Here is a 23,452-nt window from a genome sequence, read left to right as displayed (position 1 = left end):
GCCAAGATGCCACTTGCCACCAGTTTGGCCATATTTCAGAGCTGCAACATCACTGGAGTGCCCAAAAGCACAAGGTGTGCAATACTCAGAGACATGGCCAAGGTAAGAAAGGCTGAAAAACGACCACCACTGAACAAGACACACAAGCTGAAACGTCAAGACTGGGCCAAGAAATATCTCAAGACTGATTTTTCTAAGGTTTTATGGACTGATGAAATGAGAGTGAGTCTTGATGGGCCAGATGGATGGGCCCGTGGCTGGATTGGTAAAGGGCAGAGAGCTCCAGTCCGACTCAGACGCCAGCAAGGTGGAGGTGGAGTACTGGTTTGGGCTGGTATCATCAAAGATGAGCTTGTGGGGCCTTTTCGGGTTGAGGATGGAGTCAAGCTCAACTCCCAGTCCTACTGCCAGTTTCTGGAAGACACCTTCTTCAAGCAGTGGTACAGGAAGAAGTCTGCATCCTTCAAGAAAAACATGATTTTCATGCAGGACAATGCTCCATCACACGCGTCCAAGTACTCCACAGCGTGGCTGGCAAGATAGGGTATAAAAGAAGAAAATCTAATGACATGGCCTCCTTGTTCACCTGATCTGAACCCCATTGAGAACCTGTGGTCCATCATCAAATGTGAGATTTACAAGGAGGGAAAACAGTACACCTCTCTGAACAGTGTCTGGGAGGCTGTGGTTGCTGCTGCACGCAATGTTGATGGTGAACAGATCAAAACACTGACAGAATCCATGGATGGCAGGCTTTTGAGTGTCCTTGCAAAGAAAGGTGGCTATATTGGTCACTGATTTGTTTTTGTTTTGTTTTTGAATGTCAGAAATGGATATTTGTGAATGTTGAGATGTTATATTGGTTTCACTGGTAAAAATAAATAATTGAAATGGGTATATATTTGTTTTTTGTTAAGTTGCCTAATAATGATGCACAGTAATAGTCACCTGCACACACAGATATCCCCCTAAAATAGCTAAAACTAGAAACAAACTAAAAACTACTTCCAAAAATATTCAGCTTTGATATTAATGAGTTTTTTGGGTTCATTGAGAACATGGTTGTTGTTCAATAATAAAATTAATCCTCAAAAATACAACTTGCATAATAATTCTGCACTCCCTGTATACACGACACAAAAGACATATAACTGCACTGCTGAACAGCAAATAATATATAATTTTTTTCCAGTAATACACGCCAAAAAGGGCTGTAATTTTCTCACTTCACCACACAACTGCAAATACTTTTTTTTGTGACACTAATACATGCAAAAATGGCTTTAGAACATATAACTGCACCGCTGAACATCAAATAATATATATTTTTTGTTGCCACTAATACACGCCAAAAAGGGTTTTAGAACATATACGGTAACTGCACCGCTGAACGGCAAATAATATATATTTTTTTGTCACTTATACACGCCAAAAAGGGGTTTAGAACATATAACCGCACCGCTGAACGGCAAATATAATTTTTTTTGCAGTAGTAAACCAATGGCATAGAAAAAAGAGTAGGGTGGCACTGCTGTTTTCTCACTTTTCCACACAACAGCAAATACTATTTTTTTGTGCCACTAATACACGCCAAAAAGAGCTTTAGAACATATAACTGCACCGCTGATCAGCAAATAATATATATATTTTTTCCACTAATACATGACAAAATGGGTTTTAGAACATATAACTGCAAATATATATTTTTTTGCCACTAATACACGCCAAAAATGGCTGTAATTTTTTCTCTTCACCACACAACTGCAAATACTTTTTTTGTGCAACTAATACATGCAAATAAGGGCTTTAGAACATACACTGCGTGCAGAATTATTAGGCAAATGAGTATTTTGACCACATCATCCTCTTTATGCATGTTGTCTTACTCCAAGCTGTATAGGCTCGAAAGCCTACTACCAATTAAGCATATTTGGTGATGTGCATCTCTGTAATGAGAAGGGGTGTGGTCTAATGACATCAACACCCTATATTAGGTGTGCATAATTATTAGGCAACTTCCTTTCCTTTGGCAAAATGGGTCAAAAGAAGGACTTGACAGGCTCAGAAAAGTCAAAAATAGTGAGATATCTTGCAGAGGGATGCAGCACTCTTAAAATTGCAAAGCTTCTGAAGCGTGATCATCGAACAATCAAGCGTTTCATTCAAAATAGTCAACAGGGTCGCAAGAAGCGTGTGGAAAAACCAAGGCGCAAAATAACTGCCCATGAACTGAGAAAAGTCAAGCGTGCAGCTGCCAAGATGCCATTTGCCACCAGTTTGGCCATATTTCAGAGCTGCAACATCACTGGAGTGCCCAAAAGCACAAGGTGTGCAATACTCAGAGACATGGCCAAGGTAAGAAAGGCTGAAAGACGACCACCACTGAACAAGACACACAAGCTGAAACGTCAAGACTGGGCCAAGAAATATCTCAAGACTGATTTTTCTAAGGTTTTATGGACTGATAAAATGAGAGTGAGTCTTGATGGGCCAGATGGATGGGCCCGTGGCTGGATTGGTAAAGGGCAGAGAGCTCCAGTCCGACTCAGACGCCAGCAAGGTGGAGGTGGAGTACTGGTTTGGGCTGGTATCATCAAAGATGAGCTTGTGGGGCCTTTTCGGGTTGAGGATGGAGTCAAGCTCAACTCCCAGTCCTACTGCCAGTTTCTGGAAGACACCTTCTTCAAGCAGTGGTACAGGAAGAAGTCTGCATCCTTCAAGAAAAACATGATTTTCATGCAGGACAATGCTCCATCACACGCGTCCAAGTACTCCACAGCGTGGCTGGCAAGAAAGGGTATAAAAGAAGAAAATCTAATGACATGGCCTCCTTGTTCACCTGATCTGAACCCCATTGAGAACCTGTGGTCCATCATCAAATGTGAGATTTACAAGGAGGGAAAACAGTACACCTCTCTGAACAGTGTCTGGGAGGCTGTGGTTGCTGCTGCACGCAATGTTGATGGTGAACAGATAAAAACACTGACAGAATCCATGGATGGCAGGCTTTTGAGTGTCCTTGCAAAGAAAGGTGGCTATATTGGTCACTGATTTGTTTTTGTTTTGTTTTTGAATGTCAGAAATGGATATTTGTGAATGTTGAGATGTTATATTGGTTTCACTGGTAAAAATAAATAATTGAAATGGGTATATATTAGTTTTTTGTTAAGTTGCCTAATAATTATGCACAGTAATAGTCACCTGCACACACAGATATCCCCCTAAAATAGCTAAAACTAAAAACAAACTAAAAACTACTTCCAAAAATATTCAGCTTTGATATTAATGAGTTTTTTGGGTTCAGTGAGAACATGGTTGTTGTTCAATAATAAAATTAATCCTCAAAAATACAACTTGCCTAATAATTCTGCACTCCCTGTATAACTGCACTGCTGAACGGCAAATAATATATTTTTTTTTGCCACTAATACACTCCAAAATGGGCTGTAATTTTCTCACTTCACCACTCAATAGCAAATCCTTTTTTTTGTGCCACTAATACCCGCCGAAAATGGCTTTAGAACATATAACTGCACCGCTGAACAGCAAATAGGCCCTTATTTTTTCCACTTATACATGCCACAAAAGACTTTAGAACATATAACTGCACCGCTGAACGGCAAAAAATACATATTTTTTGCCACTAATATACGCCAAAAAGGGGTCATGCTAAACACACGTTCAGACAATACACTGGCTGCAGGGCAAGCCAGCACCTCCAAGGCGTAAAGGGCACGATCCAAATGGATATCTAATCTATCAACTTTTGATGTTCTTTTATGCGCCTACCATGGTGATCACGGGTGGCGGGGAATCAGGGTTCCAGGCCAGAGAGGGAGCCTGAGAAAGGGATACCACATCCAAGGGAGGTCAATGGATGAAATTAAATGTAATCGAGTGGAAATGTGGGACAAAGTATTGAAGCATAAGCTGCCAAGTTAAGGAGGGGGCGCATGGCAATTACCCATTCCCGACTTGGGGAGGTAGTGACGATAAATAAATATACAGGGCTCTTAAGATGCCATTATTTGAATGATTAATAAAAAATTATAGGGAATGTCACTGGGGTATTTTGGATTTGGAAACGTTAGCCAGGAGAGGCCCTGGTGCCGCTTTGTTGACTCTAGATAACTTCTGCCTGATTGCACGTCCCTGTGACGTCCACCATCCATTTGGATATCTTCTCTATCAACTTTCGATGTTCTTTTCTGAGCCTACCGTGTTGATCACGGTTATCGGCGAATCAGGGTTCCACGCCAGAGAGGGAGCTCGAGAAAGGGAGACATCATCCAAGGGAGGTCAATGGCTGCAATGTGATGAAGCGGAAATGTGGGACAAATTATTAAAGCAGAAAGATTGAATGAAAGGGCCAATTAAAGATGAATTTTAGAAATTTAAGTCCCTGTCATCTATGCAGAGCAGGGGTTTTTCATCGGCAGAAATGGGTTAATGTCACCCACCAATGGAACAGATTATTTTTAAAAATTTTGGTCCCTCTCAACTATGTAGAGCAGGGATTTATTCACGGCGTAAAATGTCAACCCAAGAATGTAACAGAAAAATTTGTGAAATGTATTAACCTGTCTACTAGGGGTCTATCACAGCCAAAAATTGTTGAATGTCACCCGAAAATGTTAAAGAAAAATTAGTGAAATTTATTAAGCTGTCAACTAGGTAGAGCAGGGGTATATCACACCCAAAAATGGGTGAATTTTACCCGAAAATGTAACAGACAAATTTTTTTTTTTTTTTTTACCTGTCTACTAGGTAGAGCAGTGGTATATCGCACACAAAAATTGGTGAATTTCACCTGAAAATGTAACAGACAAATTAGTGAAATAACATAAAATAAAATACGTACAAATAAAAAAAAATAAAAAAATTGATTTATGAGGTGGAGGTCCATATGGAGCAGGAGTTTGAGGAGGCGGTGGACGTAGCGGTGTAGGTGGCAGAATCGGTGGAAGAGGACGAGGTAGCCAACACTGTTTTTTGGTTTTAATTATAATTTTTTTTTTTATTAGGGTACACTCCAAAAGAGTGTGAAATATCCAAAATACAAGAATGAGCAATTGCGCTGTAGTATAACAATGGCTGTTTAAGGCCGGTATACATGTCTATTCTGCACAAGGTATGGACAATTCCTGTGGGATCCATGCCTGGTTAATTTTAGGGAACGTGAGCTTGTCCACATTGGCTGTGGACAGGCTGCTGCGCTTGTCTGTGATAACGCCCCCTGCCGTGTTAAACACACGTTCAGATAATACACTGGCTGCAGGGCTGGCCAGCACCTCCAAGGCGTAAAGGGCAAGCTCAGGCCATGTGCCCAATTTGGAGACCCAGAAGTTGAAGGGGACAGACCCGTGCAAACTGCTCCATCATGTTGATGAAATGCTGCCTCCTGCTAAGACATTCCGTATCAACTGGTGGTGCTGGTTGTTGTGGCGTGCTGACAAAGCTTTTCCACATTTCGGCCATGCTAACCCTGCCTTCTGAGGTGCTGGCGGTGCCTCAGCTGCGTTGGCGACCTCTTCCTCCTCCTCTGCCTTTGCCTTCTGCTTCCACTGTGCCCCCGCTTTCAGGTGGGAATGCCACCAACAGCGCGTCTACCAGTGTGCGCTTGTACTTGTGCATCTTACGATCACGCTCCAGTGAGGGAATTAAGGATGGTACGTTGTCCATGTAACGGGGATCCAGCAGCGTGGCCACCCAGTAATCAGCACAAGTTAGAATGTGGGAAACTCGGCTGTCATTACGGAGACACTGCAGCATGTAATCGCTCATGTGTGCCAGGCAACGAAAAGCTGTCTTCTGTGGCAGGTGTATCGTCTGTGTCCTCTGTATCCCCCCAGCCATGCACCAGTGATGGCCATGAGCTGGTATGGGTGCCACCCTGCTGTGAACATGGTTCCTCCTCCTCCATCTCCTCCTCCTCCACCTCGTCATCCTCCAGAACTGTGCCCTGGCTGGACAATTGTGTACCTGGCGTTTGTGGGTGCAGGGACCCACCCTCGGAGCCACTTGTGAATGACTGGCCGGAAACCCATGAAATGATCCCTCTTCCTCCTCCTCCTTCTCCTGTGCCACATCCTCTTTCATCATCACCAGCAGCGTTTTTTCAAGGAGACATACAAGTGGGATAGCAATGCTGAGAACAGCGTTATCAAGACTGGCCATGTTGGTGAAGTACTCAAAACAGCGCAACAAGGAACACAGGTCTCACATGGAGGCCCAGTCATTGGTGGTGAAGTGGTGCTGTTCCGCAGAGTGACTCACCTGTGCGTGCTGCAGCTGAAATTCCACTATCGCCTGCTGCTGCTCGCACAGTCTGGCCAGCATTTGCAAGGTGGAGTTCCACCTTGTGGGCACGTCGCATATGAGGCGGTGAGCGGGAAGGCCGAAGTTACGCTGCAGCGCTGACAGGTGAGCAGCAGCAGGGTGAGAACGCCGAAAGCGCGCACAGACGTCCTGCACATTATGCAGCAGCTCTGACATATCCGGGTAATTTTTGAGGAATCTCTGCACCACCAAATTAAGCACATGTGCCAGGCAAGGGATGTGCGTCAAACCGGCTAGTCCCAGAGCTGCTACGAGATTTCGCCCATTATCGCACACCACCAGGCCGGGCTTGAGGCTTACTGGCACCAACCACTCATCGGTCTGTTGTTCAAGGCTCGTCCACAGCTCCTGTGGACGAGCGGTGTGGGGTTTGTCCCCCAAATAGATAAGTTTTAAAACTGCCTGCTGTCGTTTACCCCTGGCTGTGCTGAAGTTGGTGGTGAAGTTGTTACGCTGACCGGATGAGGAGCCTGTAGAGGATGAGGAAGCGGAGTAGGAGGAGGAAGCAACAGGAGGCAAACTGAAGCACCCTGCAATCCTCGGTGGTGGAAGGACATGCGGCAAACTGCTATCTGACTCCGGCCTAGTCGCCACTGCATTTACCCAGTGTGTTGTTATGGAGATATAACGTCCCTGACCGTGCTTATTGGTCCACGTATCCGTAGTGAGGTGCACCTTGCCACAGATGGCATTGCGCAGTGCACACCTGATTTTGTCCCCCACTTGGTTGTGCAGAGAAGGGATGGCACGCCTGGAAAAATAGTGGTGGCTGGGCACGACGTACTGTCGACGTACGTCAAAACTCTTCGTCTCCACCAGACAGAATGACAGCATTTCAAAGGCCAGTAATTTTGAAATGCTGGCATTCAGGGCCAAGGATCGCGAGTGGGTAAGGGGGTACTTCCTCATCCGCTCCAGTGTTTGGGAGATGGAGAGATGAATGCTTCCGTGGGACATTGTGGAGATGCTTGTTGACCCAGATGGTGGTGTTGCTGGCAGATCCTCTGTTTGCGGGGTGGCAGGTGGAACTGTAACTCCAGAGGTGGATGAAGAGGCCGAGACTGCAGCAGAAGAGGAAGCAGGAGGAGCCAGAGACCTTTCTTGGTTTTGAGGTGTCTACTCCACTGCAGCTCGTGCTTTGCACTTAGATGCCTGGTCATGCAGGTTGTGCTCAGGTTGAGAACGTTTATGCCTCACTTCAGGCTCTGATTTCACAGCGTGCAAACCACTGGTGTCTTGTTGTCAGCACATTGTCTGAAGAACTGCCACGCCAGGGAACTCCTTGGAGATGTCTTTGGTGTGCTCGGTCCCTTGCTACGGTGGGCAGTAGCAGGCATACTGTCTAGGGGACGGCCGCTCTGCTTTTGCACCCTGCTCCCTCTTCTGCAGTGCTGGTGGCTCTGTGCGACCACCGCCTCTTCCTCCGAACTTCGCAGGTCACTCGCATGACCTTGATTCCATGTGGGGTCGAATACCTCATCGTCCTCCACATCATCTTCCACCCAGTCTTCACCCCTGCCCTCCTTGTCGGTCTGCACACTTTCGAAAGCCCCAGCAGTTGGCACCTGTGTTTCATCATCATCATCCGAGACATGCTGCGATGGTCCTCCCATGTACTCATCTTGAAACATAAGTGGTTGGGCATCGGTGCACTCAATCTCTTCCACTTCTGGGGCAGGACTAGGTGGATGGCCCTGGGAAACCCTGCTAACAGAGTCATCAACAAGCAGAAGAGACTGCTGCATGACTTGAGGCTCAGACTGTATGGCTGATTTGCAAGGGGGTGAGGTGAAAGACTGATGGACATCGGCTGCAGGTGCCAACTCTGATCTTTCAGCAGGAGACTGGATGGAAGACAATGTGAAGGAACTGGAGGCACTGTCAGCAACCCAATCTACTATCGCCTTTACTTGTTCTGGCCTCACCATTAGTAGAGTTGCATTAGGCCCGACCAAATACCGCTGAAGGTTTTGTCGCCTACTCGCACCTGAGGAAGGTGTTTCACTTGTGCGTGTAGTTGGCACAGATCGACCACGTCCTCTCCCTGCAACAGGAGCTCCATCAGCAACACCACGACCGGGGCTACGTCCCTTATTTGACGCTCTCCTCATATTAATTTTGTTTTTTTAATAGCAAAATAGAACAGTATCTAAAGGGTGTATCTCACACGTACAGATGCAGACAAGGCTGGAAAATTAAGATTTGTGCCCTAAATGTTTTATTTATTTTTTTTATTCCAGAATATGACAGCAGTATATAACGCTTGAATTTCACACGTACAGATGCAGACAAGGCCGAAAATTAAGTATTTTTCCCAAAATGTTTTTTTTTTTAATACCATAATAGCAGAGCAGTATCTAAATCGTGTATCTCACACTGACAGATGCAGACGAGGACGTAAATTAAGTATTTTGCCCTAAATGGGTGTTTTTTTACTAACTGAATATGACAGCAGTATATAACGTTTGAATTTCACACATACAGATGCAGCAAGGGCTGTAAAATTTTTTATTTTGCCCAAAAAGGGTGTTTTTTAAAATCCGGAAAAATAAAACTGTATTTGTAGCTTAAATTGCACACTGACTAATGTGACAGAGGCCCAAGATGGAGGGTATTGTCAAAAATGGGTGTTTTTTCAAAGCCAGAAAATTATTTCAAGCTTGTTTTAACAAGAACAGATGCAGAAAAGACTGCAGTATTAAGTACTTTGCCCAAAATGTTTTGTTTTTTTTTACTAACAGAATATGAAGGCAGTATATAACGCTTGAATTTCACACTTACAGATGCAGCAAGGGCTGTAAAATTTAGTATTTTGCTCAAAAAGGGTGTTTTTTAAAACCCAGAAAATTATAGCTGTATTTCTAGCCAACATTGCACACTGACTAATGCTGCAAAGGCACCAGATGTAGGATATTGCCAAAAATGTTATTTTTTTAAACCCAGATTATTATTGCAGTATTTCAAGCTTGGATTTCAATGTCACAAAAGCACATATGCAGTGCTAGTGCACTGAGCTTGCATAAAATGGCCGCCGCCCACCTAACTAAAAGACGGATAAAAGTTATTTTTCTCTGTCACTGGGCTCAGGGCAGGGTAAAAAGATTGTGCACTGCACCCACACAACTAAATCTATGTAGATCGCTAAGATCAATTGCAGTTCTGAATAAAGTTTCTTTCCTATTCTCTCCCTCACAGCAGCAGCATCCTATCCCTACACTCTTCACAGCAGAGTGACGTGCAGCGCTACGTGACTCCAGCTCATATAGAGGCTGGGTCACATGCTGCACTGGCCAATCACAGCCATGCCATTAGTAGGCATGGCTGTGATGGCTTCTAAGGGTACAGCCTGCAGCCTTTCAAAAAGCGCCAAGAAATTACCGAACCAGAACCCAAACTTTTAATGAAATGTTCGGGTTCGGGTCCGGGGTCCAAAAACCCTAAAGTTCGGTACGAACCAGAACTCTACAGTTCGGGTTCGCTCAACCCTACAGATAATATATATATTTTTATATATTCATCTCCAAAAGGGCTGTAATTTTCTCACTTCACCACTCAATAGCAAATACTTTTTTTCGTGCCACTAATACAAGCCGAAAAGGGCTTTAGAAAATATAACTGCACTGCTAAGGCAAATAGGCCCTTATTTTTTACCGCTTATACACGCCACAAAAGACTTTAGAACATATAACTGCACTGCTGAACAACAAAAAAAAACATTTTTTTTGCTACTAATACACGCCAAAAAGGGCTTTAGAACATATAACTGCAGCGCTGATCGGCAAATAATATATATTTTTTCCACTAATACACTCCAAAAAGGGTTTTAGAACATATAACTGCACTGCTAAACGGCAAATACCGTACTCCCTTATTATACACGCCACAAAAGGCTTTAGAACATATAACTACATCGCAGAATGGCAAATAATATATATTTTTGTGCCACTTATACACGCCAAAAAGGGGTTTAGAACATATAACCGCACCGCTGAACGGCAAATATATATATTTTTTGGAGTAGTAAACATATGGCATAGAAAAAAGAGTAGGGCGGAACTGCTGTTTTCTCACTTTTCCACAAAACAGCAAATACTATTTTTTTTGTGCCACTAATACACGCCAAAAAGGGCTTTAGAACATATAACTGCACCGCTGATCGGCAAATAATATATATTTTTTTACCACTAATACACGCCAAAATGGGCTTTAGAACATATAGTCAGGTCCATAAATATTGGGACATTGACACAATTCTAACATTTCTGGCTCTATACGCCACCACAATGGATTTGAAATTAAACAAACAAGATGTGCTTTAACTGCAGACTGTCCGCTTTAATTTGAGGGTATTTACATCCAAATCAGGTGAACGGTGTAGGAATTACAACAGTTTGCATATGTGCCTCGCACTTGTTAAGGGACCAAAAGTAATGGGACAGAATAATAATCATAAATCAAACTTTCATTTTTTAAAACTTGGTTGCAAATCCTTTGCAGTCAATTACAGCCTGAAGTCTGGAACGCATAGACATCACCAGACCCTGGGTTTCATCCCTGGTGATGCTCTGCCAGGCCTCTACTGCAACTGTCTTCAGTTCCTGCTTGTTCTTGCGGCATTTTCCCTTCAGTTTTGTCTTTAGTAAATGAAATGCATGCTCAATCGGATTCAGGTCAGGTGATTGACTTGGCCATTGCATAACTTTCCACTTCTTTCCCTTAAAAAACTTTTTGGTTGCTTTTGCAGTATGGTTTGGGTCATTGTCCATCAGCACTGTGAAGCGCCGTCCAATGAGTTCTGAAGCATTTGGCTGAATATGAGCACATAATATTGCCCGAAACACTTCAGAATTTATCCTTATGCTTTTGTCAGCAGTCACATCATCAATAAATACAAGAGAAACAGTTCCATTGGCAGCCATACATGCCCATGCCATGACACTACGCTTCACTGATGAGGTGGTATGCTTAGGATCATGAGCAGTTCCTTTCCTTCTCCATACTCTTCTCTTCCCATCACTCTGGTACAAGTTGATCTTGGTCTCTACTGTCCATAGGATGTTGTTCCAGAACTGTGAAGGCTTTTTTAGATGTCGTTTGGCAGACTCTAATCTGGCCTTCCTGTCTTTGAGGCTCACCAATGGTTTCCATCTTGTGGTGAACCCTCTGTATTCACTCTGGTAAAGTCTTCTCCTGATTGTTGACTTTGACACACATACATCTACCTCCTGGAGAGTGTTCTTGATCTGGCCAACTGTTGTGAAGGGTGTTTTCTTCACCAGGGAAAGAATTATTCGGTCATCCATCACAGTTGTTTTCCGTGATCTTCCGGGTCTTTTGGTGTTGCTGAGCTCACCGATTTGGTTCCTTCTTTTTAAGAATATTCCAAACAGTTGTTTTGGCCAGGCCTAATGTTTTTGCTATCTCTCTGATGGGTTTGTTGTGTGTTTTTCAGCCTAATGATGGCTTGCTTCACTGATAGTGACAGCTCTTTGGATCTCATCTTGAGATTTGACAGCAACATATTCCAAATGCAAATAGCACACTTGAAATGAACTCTGGACCTTTTTATCTGCTCCTTGTAATTGGGATAATGAGGGAATAACACACTCCTGGCCATGGAACAGCTGAGAAGCCAATTGTCCTATTACTTTTGGTCGCTTAACAAGTGGGAGGCACATATGCAAGCTGTTGTAATTCCTACACCGTTCACCTGATTTGGATGTAAATACCCTCAAATTAAAGCTGACAGTCTGCAGGTAAAGCACATCTTGTTCGTTTCACTTCAAATCCATTGTGGTGGTGTATAGAGCCAAAAATGGTAGAATTGTATTGATGTCCCAATATTTATGGACCTGACTGTAAACCTGCACCGCTGAACGTCAAAAATAAATAAATTTATTGCCACTAATACACGCCAAAAAGGGCTTTAGAACATATAACTGCACCACTGAACGGAAAATCTATATTTTTTTGCCACTAATAAACGCCAAAAAGAGCTGTAATTTTCTCGCTTCACCACTCAGCGGCAAATACTTTTTTTTGTGCAACTTATACACGCCAAAAAAAGGTTTAGAACATATAACCGCAGCGCTGAACGGCAAATATATATTTTTTTTACAGTAGTAAACATATGGCATAGAAAAAGAGTAGGGTGGAACTGCTGTTTTCTCACTTTTCCACACAACGGCAAATACAATTTTTTGTGCAACTAATACACGCCAAAAAGGTCTTTAAAACATATAACTGCGCCACTGAACGGCAAATTTATACTTTTTGCCACTAATACACGCCAAAAAGGGCTTTAGAACATATAACTGCACTGCTGAACGGCAAAAAATATATTTTTTTACCACTAATACACGCCAAAAAGGGCTTTAGAACATATAACTGCACCGCTGAATGGCAAATAATATATATTTTTTTGCCACGAATAAATGCCAAAAAGGGGTTTAGAACATATAACCGCACCGCTGAATGGCAAATATACTTTTTTTTTCTACTAACACACAGCAAAAAGGGATGTAATTTTCTCACATCACCACACAACGGCAAATACTTTTTTTGTGCAACTAATACACGCCAAAAAGGGCTTTAGAACATATAACTGCAGCGCTGATCTGCAAATACACTGCGTGCAGAATTATTAGGCAAATGAGTATTTTGACCACATCATCCTCTTTATGCATGTTGTCTTACTCCAAGCTGTATAGGCTCGAAAGCCTACTACCAATTAAGCATATTAGGTGATGTGCATCTCTGTAATGAGAAGGGGTGTGGTCTAATGACATTAACACCCTATATTAGGTGTGCATAATTATTAGGCAACTTCCTTTCCTTTGGCAAAATGGGTCAAAAGAAGGACTTGACAGGCTCAGAAAAGTCAAAAATAGTGAGATATCTTGCAGAGGGATGCAGCACTCTTAAAATTGCAAAGCTTCTGAAGCGTGATCATCGAACAATCAAGCGTTTCATTCAAAATAGTCAACAGGGTCGCAAGAAGCGTGTGGAAAAACCAAAGCGCAAAATAACTGCCCATGAACTGAGAAAAGTCAAGCGTGCAGCTGCCAAGATGCCACTTGCCACCAGTTTGGCCATATTTCAGAGCTGCAACATCACTGGAGTGCCCAAAAGTACAAGGTGTGCAATACTCAGAGACATGGCCAAGGTAAGAAAGGCTGAAAGACGACCACCACTGAACAAGACACACAAGCTGAAACGTCAAGACTGGGCCAAGAAATATCTCAAGACTGATTTTTCTAAGGTTTTATGGACTGATGAAATGAGAGTGAGTCTTGATGGGCCAGATGGATGGGCCCGTGGCTGGATTGGTAAAGGGCAGAGAGCTCCAGTCCGACTCAGACGCCAGCAAGGTGGAGGTGGAGTACTGGTTTGGGCTGGTATCATCAAAGATGAGCTTGTGGGGCCTTTTCGGGTTGAGGATGGAGTCAAGCTCAACTCCCAGTCCTACTGCCAGTTTCTGGAAGACGCCTTCTTCAAGCAGCGGTACAGGAAGAAGTCTGCATCCTTCAAGAAAAACATGATTTTCATGCAGGACAATGCTCCATCACACGCGTCCAAGTACTCCACAGCGTGGCTGGCAAGAAAGGGTATAAAAGAAGAAAATCTAATGACATGGCCTCCTTGTTCACCTGATCTGAACCCCATTGAGAACCTGTGGTCCATCATCAAATGTGAGATTTACAAGGAGGGAAAACAATACACCTCTCTGAACAGTGTCTGGGAGGCTGTGGTTGCTGCTGCACGCAATGTTGATGGTGAACAGATCAAAACACTGACAGAATCCATGGATGGCAGGCTTTTGAGTGTCCTTGCAAAGAAAGATGGCTATATTGGTCACTGATTTGTTTTTGTTTTGTTTTTGAATGTCAGAAAAGTATATTTGTGAATGTTGAGATGTTATATTGGTTTCACTGGTAAAAATAAATAATTGAAATGGGTATATATTTGTTTTTTGTTAAGTTGTCTAATAATTATGCACAGTAATAGTCACCTGCACACACAGATATCCCCCTAAAATAGCTAAAACTAAAAACAAACTAAAAACTACTTCCAAAAATATTCAGCTTTGATATTAATGAGTATTTTGGATTCATTGAGAACATGGTTGTTGTTCAATAATAAAATTAATCCTCAAAAATACAACTTGCCTAATAATTCTGCACTCCCTGTAATATATATTGTTTTGCCACTAATACACGCTAAAATGGGCATTAGAACATATAACTGCACCGCTGAAAGGCAAAAAGGCCTTTATTTTTTCCACTTATACACGCCACAAAAGGCTTTAGAGCATATAACTACACCGCTGAATGGCAAATAATATATATTCTTTTGCCACTAATACACTCCTAAAAGGGCTTTAGAACATATAACTGCACCAACCACTTAACGTCAAATAATGTATATATTTTTTTGCCACTAATACACGCCAAAATGGGCTTTAGAACATATACGGTAACTGCACCGCTGAACGTCAAATATATACTTTTTGCCACTAATACACACCAAAAAGGGCTTTAATTTTCTCACTTCACCATACAACTGCAAATACTTTTTTTTGTGCCATTAATACACGCAAAAAAGGGCTTTAGATCATATAACTGCATCGCTTAATGGCAAATATATATATTTTTTTAAATAATAAACGCCAAATAGGGCTGTAATGTTCTCACTTTACCACACAATGGCAAATTCATTTTTTGTGCACTAATACACGTAATAAAGGGCATTAGAACATATAACTGAACTGCTGAACTGCAAATATATAATTTTTTGCCACTAATACATGCCAAAAAGGGATGTAATTTTCTCACTTCACCACACAATTGCAAATACTTTTTTTGTGTGCCACTAATACATGCAAAAAAGGGCTTTAGAACATATAACTGCACCTCTGGATGGCAAATACCGTATGTATATTTTTTTGCCACTAATACACGTCAAAATGGGCTTTAGAACATATAACTGCACCGCTGAACGTGAAATAATATATATTTTTTGTAGCACTAATACACGCGAAAAAAGGCCTTTAGAACATTTAACTCCAATGCTGAACGGCATATATATTTTTTTTTTCCCACTAATAAACGCCAAAAAGGGCTGTAATTTTCTCACTTCACCACTCAACGGCAAGTACTTTTTTTTTGTGCCACTAATACATGCAAAAGGGCCTTAGAACATATAACTGCACCGCTGAACGGCAAATATATATTTTTTTGCCACTAATACACGCCAAAATGGGCTTTAGAACATAGACGGTAACTGCACCGCTGAACGGCAAATAATATATTTTTTTTTTTGCCAGTTATACATGCCAAAAAGGGCTTTAAAACATATAACTGCACCGCTGAGCATCAAATATATACTTTTTGCCACTAATACACACCAAAAAGGGCTGTAATTTTCTTACTTTACCACAGAACTGCAAATACTTTTTTTTTTGTGCCACTAAGGCTACTTTCACACTTGCGTTCAGAGCGGATCCGTCTGGGTTCTGAACGGATCCAAAGTCTGCATTATATGAGTGTTTGAAAATTGAGCCATATAGTGTCAAATTCAAACGGATCCGTCCCCATTGACTTACATTGTCAGTCTGGACGGATCCGTTTGCCTCCACACGGCCAGGCGGACACCCGAACACTGCAAGCAGCGTTCAGGTGTCCGCTTGCTGAGTGGAGCGGAGGCTGAAGGCTGCCAGACTGATGCATTCTGAGCGGATCCGCATCTACTCAGAATGCATTAGTAGCTAGACGGATGCGTTCGGGGCCGCTTGTGAGCCCCTTCAAACGGAGCTCACAAGCGGAGCCCCGACGCTAGTGTGAAAGTAGCCTAATACATGCAAAAAAGGGCTTTATATCATATAACTGCACAGCTGAGCGGCAAATAATATATATTTTTTGCCACTAATACACTCCAAAAAGGGCTTTAGAACATATAACTGCACCGCTGAACAGCAAATAGGCCCTTATTTTTTTTCACTTATACACGCCACAAAAGGCTTTAGAACATATAACTACACCGCTGAAAGGCTAATAATATATATTCTTTTGCCACTAATACACTCCATAAAAGGGCTTTAGATCATATAACTGCACCGCTGAGCGGCAAATAATATATATTTTTTTGCCACTAATACACTCCAAAAAGGGCTTTAGAACATATAACTGCACCGCTGAACGGCAAATAGGCCCTTATTTATTTTTATACTTATACACGCCACAAAAGTCTTTAGAACATATAACTACACTGCTGAGTGGCAAATAATATACACTGCTCAAAAAAATAAAGGGAACACAAAAATAACACATCCTAGATCTGAATTAATTAAATATTCTTCTGAAATACTTTGTTCTTTACATAGTTGAATGTGCTGACAACAAAATCACACAAAAAAAATAATATGGAAATCAAATTTTTTAGCCCTTGGAGGTCTGGATTTGGAGTCACCCTCAAAATTAAAGTGGAAAAACACACTACAGGCTGATTCAACTTTGATGTAATGTCCTTAAAACAAGTCAAAATGAGGCTCAGTAGTGTGTGTGGCCTCCACGTGCCTGTATGACCTCCCTACAACGCCTGTGCATGCTCCTGATGAGGTGGCGGATGGTCTCCTGAGGGATCTCCTCCCAGACCTGGACTAAAGCATCTGCCAACTCCTGGACAGTTTGTGGTGCAACGTGACGTTGGTGGATAGAGCGAGACGTGATGTCCCAGATGTGCTCAATTGGATTCAGGTCTGGGGAACGGGTGGGCCAGTCCATAGCATCAATGCCTTCGTCTTGCAGGAACTGCTGACACACTCCAGCCACATGAGGTCTAGCATTGTCTTGCATTAGGAGGAACCCAGAGCCAACCGCACCAGCATATGGTCTCACAAGGGGTCTGAGGATCTCATCTTGCTACCTAATGGCAGTCAGGCTACCTCTGGCGAGCACATGGAGGGCTGTGCGGCCCTCCAAAGAAATGCCACCCCACACCATTACTGACCCAATGCCAAACCGGTCATGCTGGAGGATGTTGCAGGCAGCAGAACGTTCTCCACGGCGTCTCCAGACTCTGTCACATCTGTCACATGTGCTCAGTGTGAACCTGCTTTCATCTGTGAAGAGCACAGGGCGCCAGTAACGAATTTGCCAATCTTGGTGTTTTCTGGCAAATGCCAAACGTCCTGCACGGTGTTGGGCTGTAAGCACAACCCCCACCTGTGGACGTCGGGCCCTCATATCACCCTCATGGAGTCTGTTTCTGACCGTTTGAGCAGACACATGCACATTTGTGGCCTGCTGGAGGTCATTTTGCAGGGCTCTGGCAGTGCTCCTCCTGTTCCTCCTTGCACAAAGGCGGAGGTAGCGGTCCTGCTGCTGGGTTGTTGCCCTCCTACGGCCTCCTCCACGTCTCCTGATGTACTGGCCTGTCTCCTGGTAGCGCCTCCATGCTCTGGACATTACGCTGACAGACACAGCAAACCTTCTTGCCACAGCTCGCATTCATGTGCCATCCTGGATAAGCTGCACTACCTGAGCCACTTGTGTGGGTTGTAGACTCCGTCTCATGCTACCACTAGAGTGAAAGCACCGCCAGCATTCAAAAGTGACCAAAACATCAGCCAGGAAGCATAGGAACTGAGAAGTAATCAGGTCACCACCTGCAGAACCACTCCTTTATTGGGGGTGTCTTGCTAATTGCCTATAATTTCCACCTGTTGTCTATCCCATTTGCACAACAGCATGTGAAATTGATTGTCACTCAGTGTTGCTTCTTAAGTGGACAGTTCGATTTCACAGAAGTGTGATTGACTTGGAGTTACATTGTGTTGTTTAAGTGTTCCCTTTATTTTTTTGAGCAGTGTATATTCTTTTGCCACTAATACACTCCAAAAAAGGGCTTTAGATCATATAACTGCACCGCTGAACGTCAAATAATATATATTTTTTGTGCCACTAATACACACAAAAAAGGGCTTTAGAACATATAACTGCACCGCTGAATGCCAAATATATATTTTTTTGCCACTAATAAACGCCAAAAAGGGCTGTAATTTTCTCACTACACCACTCAATGGCAAATACTTTATTTTGTTCCACTAATACACGCCAAAAAGGGCTTTAGAACATAACTGTACAGCTGATCAGCAAATATTATATATTTTTTTGCCACTAATACATGCCAAAATGGGCTTTAGAACATATAACTGAACCGCTGAATGGCAAATATTATATCTTTTTTTGCCACTGACACACGCCAAAAAGGGCTGTAATTTTCTCTCTTCACCACACAACGGCAAATACTTTTTTTTGTGCCACTAATACACGCCAAAATGGGCTTTAGAATATATACGGTAACTGCACCGCTGAACGGCAAATAATATATATATTTTTGCCACTTATACATGCCAAAAAGGGGTTTAGAACATACGCTATAACCGCACCACTGAACGGCAAATATATATATTTTTTTGCAGTAGTAAGCATATGGCATAGAAAAAAGAGTAGGGTGGCACTGCTGTTTTCTCACTTTTCCACACAACGGCAAATACAATTTTTTGGTGCCACTAATACACGCCAAAAAGGACTTTAGAACATATACCGTATTTTTCGCTTTATAAGACGCACCTGATTATACGACGCACCTAGGTTTTTGAGGAGGAAAATAAGAAAAAAATTATTTTGAACCAAAAGGTGTGCTTTTGGTGGATTTTGAACTAATGGTCTGGGGATGACACTGTTATGGGGCTCTGTGGATGACGCACTGTTATGGAGGATCTCTGGATGACACACTGTTATGGGGGGGGAATCTATGGATGATGCGCTGTTATGGGGGATGTGTGCTGTCACACATAGGGCCATGAGGGGGGCCAGGATAAGATGCTATATGTGTGGATGACACACATATAGCATCTTATGCTGGTCCCCCTCATGGCCCTATGTTTCACAGCATTACAGTACTTTATTCTTTGTATGTAAAATCTTTCTTTAATCCTGAATCAATCACTCTCCTTTTGATAAACTAGCTGACACTGATATATCGCCGGCCGCTATGCTGCACAGCGTGGCCGGCGATACATCAGTTACAGTGCGGGGAGGGAGGAGGGGCTGGAGGCAACTCACAGCGGGGCCCGGTGCAGTCACTGTATTACACCAGGCCCCGCGCACAAAAGTCTCTTTGTATGTAAAATCTTTCATTATTCCTGAATCCATTGCTCTCCTATTGATAAACTAGCCTAATCGCCTGCATCAGTACTCACTATGAATGTAGCGTGCGGTCCGGCCGGCGTGTGACTGGCGTCACTCAGTCAGTAACGCTCCTCTCACTTCATTAATGAAGCAGGAGCAGGATGAAGTCATGCGCAAGGAGGGACAGCACGCTACATTCATAGTGAGTACTGATGCAGGCGATTAGGCTAGTTTATCAATAGGAGAGCGATGGATTCAGGAATAATGAAAGATTTTACATACAAAGAGACTTCTGTGCGCGGGGCCCGATGTAATACAGTGACTGCACCGGGCCCCGCTGTGAGTTGCCCCCAGCCCCTCCTCCCTCCCCGCACTGTAACTGTGCAGCATAGCGGCCGGCGATATATCAGTGTCAGCCCTGTAAAAAAAAGTCAAACATCGTTTTATAAGACGCACTGTCATTTCCCCCCCTCTTTTGGGGGAAAAAAAGTGCGTCTTATAAAGCGAAAAATACGGTAACTGCACTGCTGATCGGCAAATAATATATATATTTTTTCCTCTAATACACGCCAAAATGGGCTTTAAAACATATAACTACACCGCTGAACGTCAAATAATATATTTTTTTGCCACTAATACACGCCAATAACTGCTTTAGAACATATAATTGCTTTGCTGAATGCCAAAAAAATGCTTTAGTACATATAACTGCACCGCACAAGGGCAAATAAGATGTAGAAATATTTAGTTATATTAATATATATATATATCTTTATTAGGGCTCATGCACATGACCGTGTGCCCCCCGTAGCCGTATTATGGCTCGCATACAGCAGGTACGCAATACACGAGCACCGGCTGTGTGCATTCCACATCACGGATAGCGGACCCATTCAATGCGGAATGGAGGCACGGATTCCGATGCGGTTAGCGGACCCCATTCAAGCGGTCCGCAGCACGGGCACGGAGCCCTTACGTTCATGGGCATGAGCCCTTACACACAGGCTTGTGAAAAAGAATGTTGTAAAATCATATTTAGCATGGCTGGATCTTAACAAGGTTCCAAGTAGAGCTTCAACATGCAACAAGAAGAAATGGGAGTGAGACAAAATATTTTTTGAGCATTCAATTTAATGAAAACAACGAATAAACTGAAACAGGCTGTTTTTCAGCTGATCAAAAGTTTAGGACCACACCTCCAAAAAAAACCTAAACCCCCCCAAAACAGAAATCCAACTTCCAAACATGTTATTGTTTATCACTATCGTTTCGGCATGCTTGATGCAATCGTTTCCATGAGGTGAGTGGGAACATTTCTCCAAGTGGTGAAGACGGTCGCACGAAAGCCATCTACTGTCTGGAACTGTTGTCCATCTTTGTAAACTTCCTTCGCCACCCATCCCCAAAGGTTCTCAAGTGGATTTAGATCAGGGGAACACGCAGGATGGGCCAAAAGAGTGATGTTATTCTCCTGGAAGAAGTCCCTTGTCCTGCGGGCATTGTGTACTGTAGCCTTGTCCTGTTGAAAAACCCAGTCGTTACCACACAGACGAGGGCCCTCAGTCATGAGGAATGGTCTCTGCAACATCTGGACATAGCCAGCGGCCGTTTGACGCCCCTGCACTTCCTGAAGCTCCATTGTTCCACTGAAGGAAAAAGCACCCCAGACCATTATGGCGCCTCCTCCACTGTGGCGGGTAGAAAACATCTCAGGTGGGATCTGCTTGTCATGTTGGAAACCAACAGGACCATCAAGGTTACATTTTTTCTCATCAGAGAATAAAACTTTCTTCCACCTTTGAATGTCCCATGTTTGGTGCTCTCTTGCAAAGTCCAAACGAGCAGTTCTGTGGTGTTCAAGGAGACAAGGTCTTTGAATACTTTATTATTTTTGAAGCCCTTCAGTCTCAAATGCCGTCTGATGGTTATGGGGCTGCAGTCAGCACCAGTAAGGGCCTTAATTTGGGTCGAGGCACATTCAGTGTCTTGACGGACAGCCAATTGGATCCTCCGCCTCAGTGCTGATGAAATTTTTTGGGGTCTTCCACTTGACTTTTTTGTTCCATAACCCTCAGGATCATTTAAGAATTTAAGAAATTCCAAATGACTGTCTTACTGCGTCCCACCTCAGCAGCGATGAAGCTTATGCAGTTCAACAACCTGACCACGTTCAAAAAGGGAGAGTTTTTTTGCCTTTGCCATCACAACGTGTGACTACCTGACAGAAAATGACAATGAATCCACATCTTTGCACAGATTTGGCCTTTTAAAGGCATGTGGTCCTAAACTTTTGATCAGCTGAAAAACAGCCTGTTTCAGTTTATTCGTTGTTTTCATTAAATTGAATGCTCAAAAAATGTTTTGTCTCAGGCCTCATGCACACGACAGTATTTTTTCACGGTCCGCAAAACGGGGTTCCGTTGTTCCGTGATCCGTTTCCGTTTTTTTTTCCGTGTGTCTTCCTTGATTTTTGGAGGATCACCAGACATGAAAAGTGAAAAAAAAATCTAAGTCAAGTTTGCCTTGAAAATGATAGGAAAAAAACGGACACGGATCACGGACGCGGATGACAATCTTGTGTGCCTCTGTGTTTTTTCACGGACCCATTGACTTGAATGGGTCCGCGAACCGTTGTCCGTGAAAAAAATAGGACAGGTCATATTTTTTTCACGGACTGGAAACACGGATCACGGACGAGGATGACAAACGGTGCATTTTCTGCAGAAAATCACGGAAAACGGAACAATGGACACGGAACCCAACAACGGCCTCACTCTAATTTCTTCTTGTTGCATGTTGAAGCTCTACTTGGAACCTTGTTAAGATTCAGCCATGCTAAGGCTACTTTCACACTTGTGTTTAGAGCGGATCCGTCTGCTGTCTGCACAGACGGATCCGCTCCTATAATGCAGACGTTTTGGTCCGTTCAGAACGGATCCGTCTGCATTATAGTTTAGAAAAAATTCTAAGGCCCCTTTCACACGGGCGAGTATTCCGCGCGGATGCGATGCGGGAGGTGAACGCATTGCACCCGCACTGAATACTGACCCATTCATTTCTATGGGGCTGTTCAGATGAGCGGTGATTTTCACGCATCACTTGTGCGTTGCGTGAAAATCGCAGCATGCTCCTCTTTGTGCGTTTTTCACGTAACGTAGGCCCTATAGAAAGGAATGGGGTTGCGTGAAAATCTCAAGCATCCGCAAGCAAGTGTGGATGCGGTGCGATTTTCACGCACGGTTGCTAGGAGACGATCGGGATGGAGACCCGATCATTATTATTTTTCCTTATAACATGGTTATAAGGGAAAACAATAGCATTCTGAATACAGAATGCATAGTAAAACATCGCTGGAGGGGTTAAAAAAAGGTAAAAAAATGTTTAACTCACCTTAATCCACTTGTTCGCGGCCCGGCATCTCCTTCTGGCTTCATCTGATCTCTGTGCAGCAACAGGACCTTTGGTGACGTCATTCCGGTCATCACATGATCCATCACCATGGTAAAAGATCATGTGATGGATCATGTGATGACCGGAATGACGTCACCAAAGGTCCTGTTTGTTGCTGCACAGAGATCTGATGAAGCCAGAAGGAGATGCCGGGCCGCGAATAAGTGGATAAAGGTGAGTTTAAAAAAAATTCTTTTTTTTTAACCCCTCCAGCGATGTTTTACTATGCATTCTGTATTCAGAATGCTGATGTTTTCCCTTATAACCATGTTATAAGGGAAAATAATACTATTTACACCGATCCCAAGCCTGAACTTCTGTGAAGAAGTTCGGGTTTGGGTACCAAACACGCGCAATTTTTCTCACGCGAGTGCAAAACGCATTACAATGTTTTGCACTCGTGCGGAAAAATCGCGGGTGTTCCCGCAACGCCCCCACACATTTTCCCGCAACGCCCGTGTGAAAGGGGC

The 23,452-nt window shown here is 43.2% G+C and overlaps 1 protein-coding gene across 1 annotated transcript in view; it reads right to left on the bottom strand.

Moving 5' to 3' along the window:
- The window catches only part of LOC121002299 (ATP-dependent translocase ABCB1-like), a 1,351,406-nt gene that overhangs the window by 885,097 nt on the left and 442,857 nt on the right, over positions 1-23,452 (bottom strand). The gene's annotated exons all lie outside the window — the stretch shown is intronic.

This window comes from Bufo bufo, chromosome 5 (assembly GCF_905171765.1).
Source record: "Bufo bufo chromosome 5, aBufBuf1.1, whole genome shotgun sequence".
NCBI classification, from domain to species: domain Eukaryota; kingdom Metazoa; phylum Chordata; class Amphibia; order Anura; family Bufonidae; genus Bufo; species Bufo bufo.
Note: the sequence above shows the minus strand (reverse complement) of the source record. Positions and strands in the feature narration are given on the sequence as shown.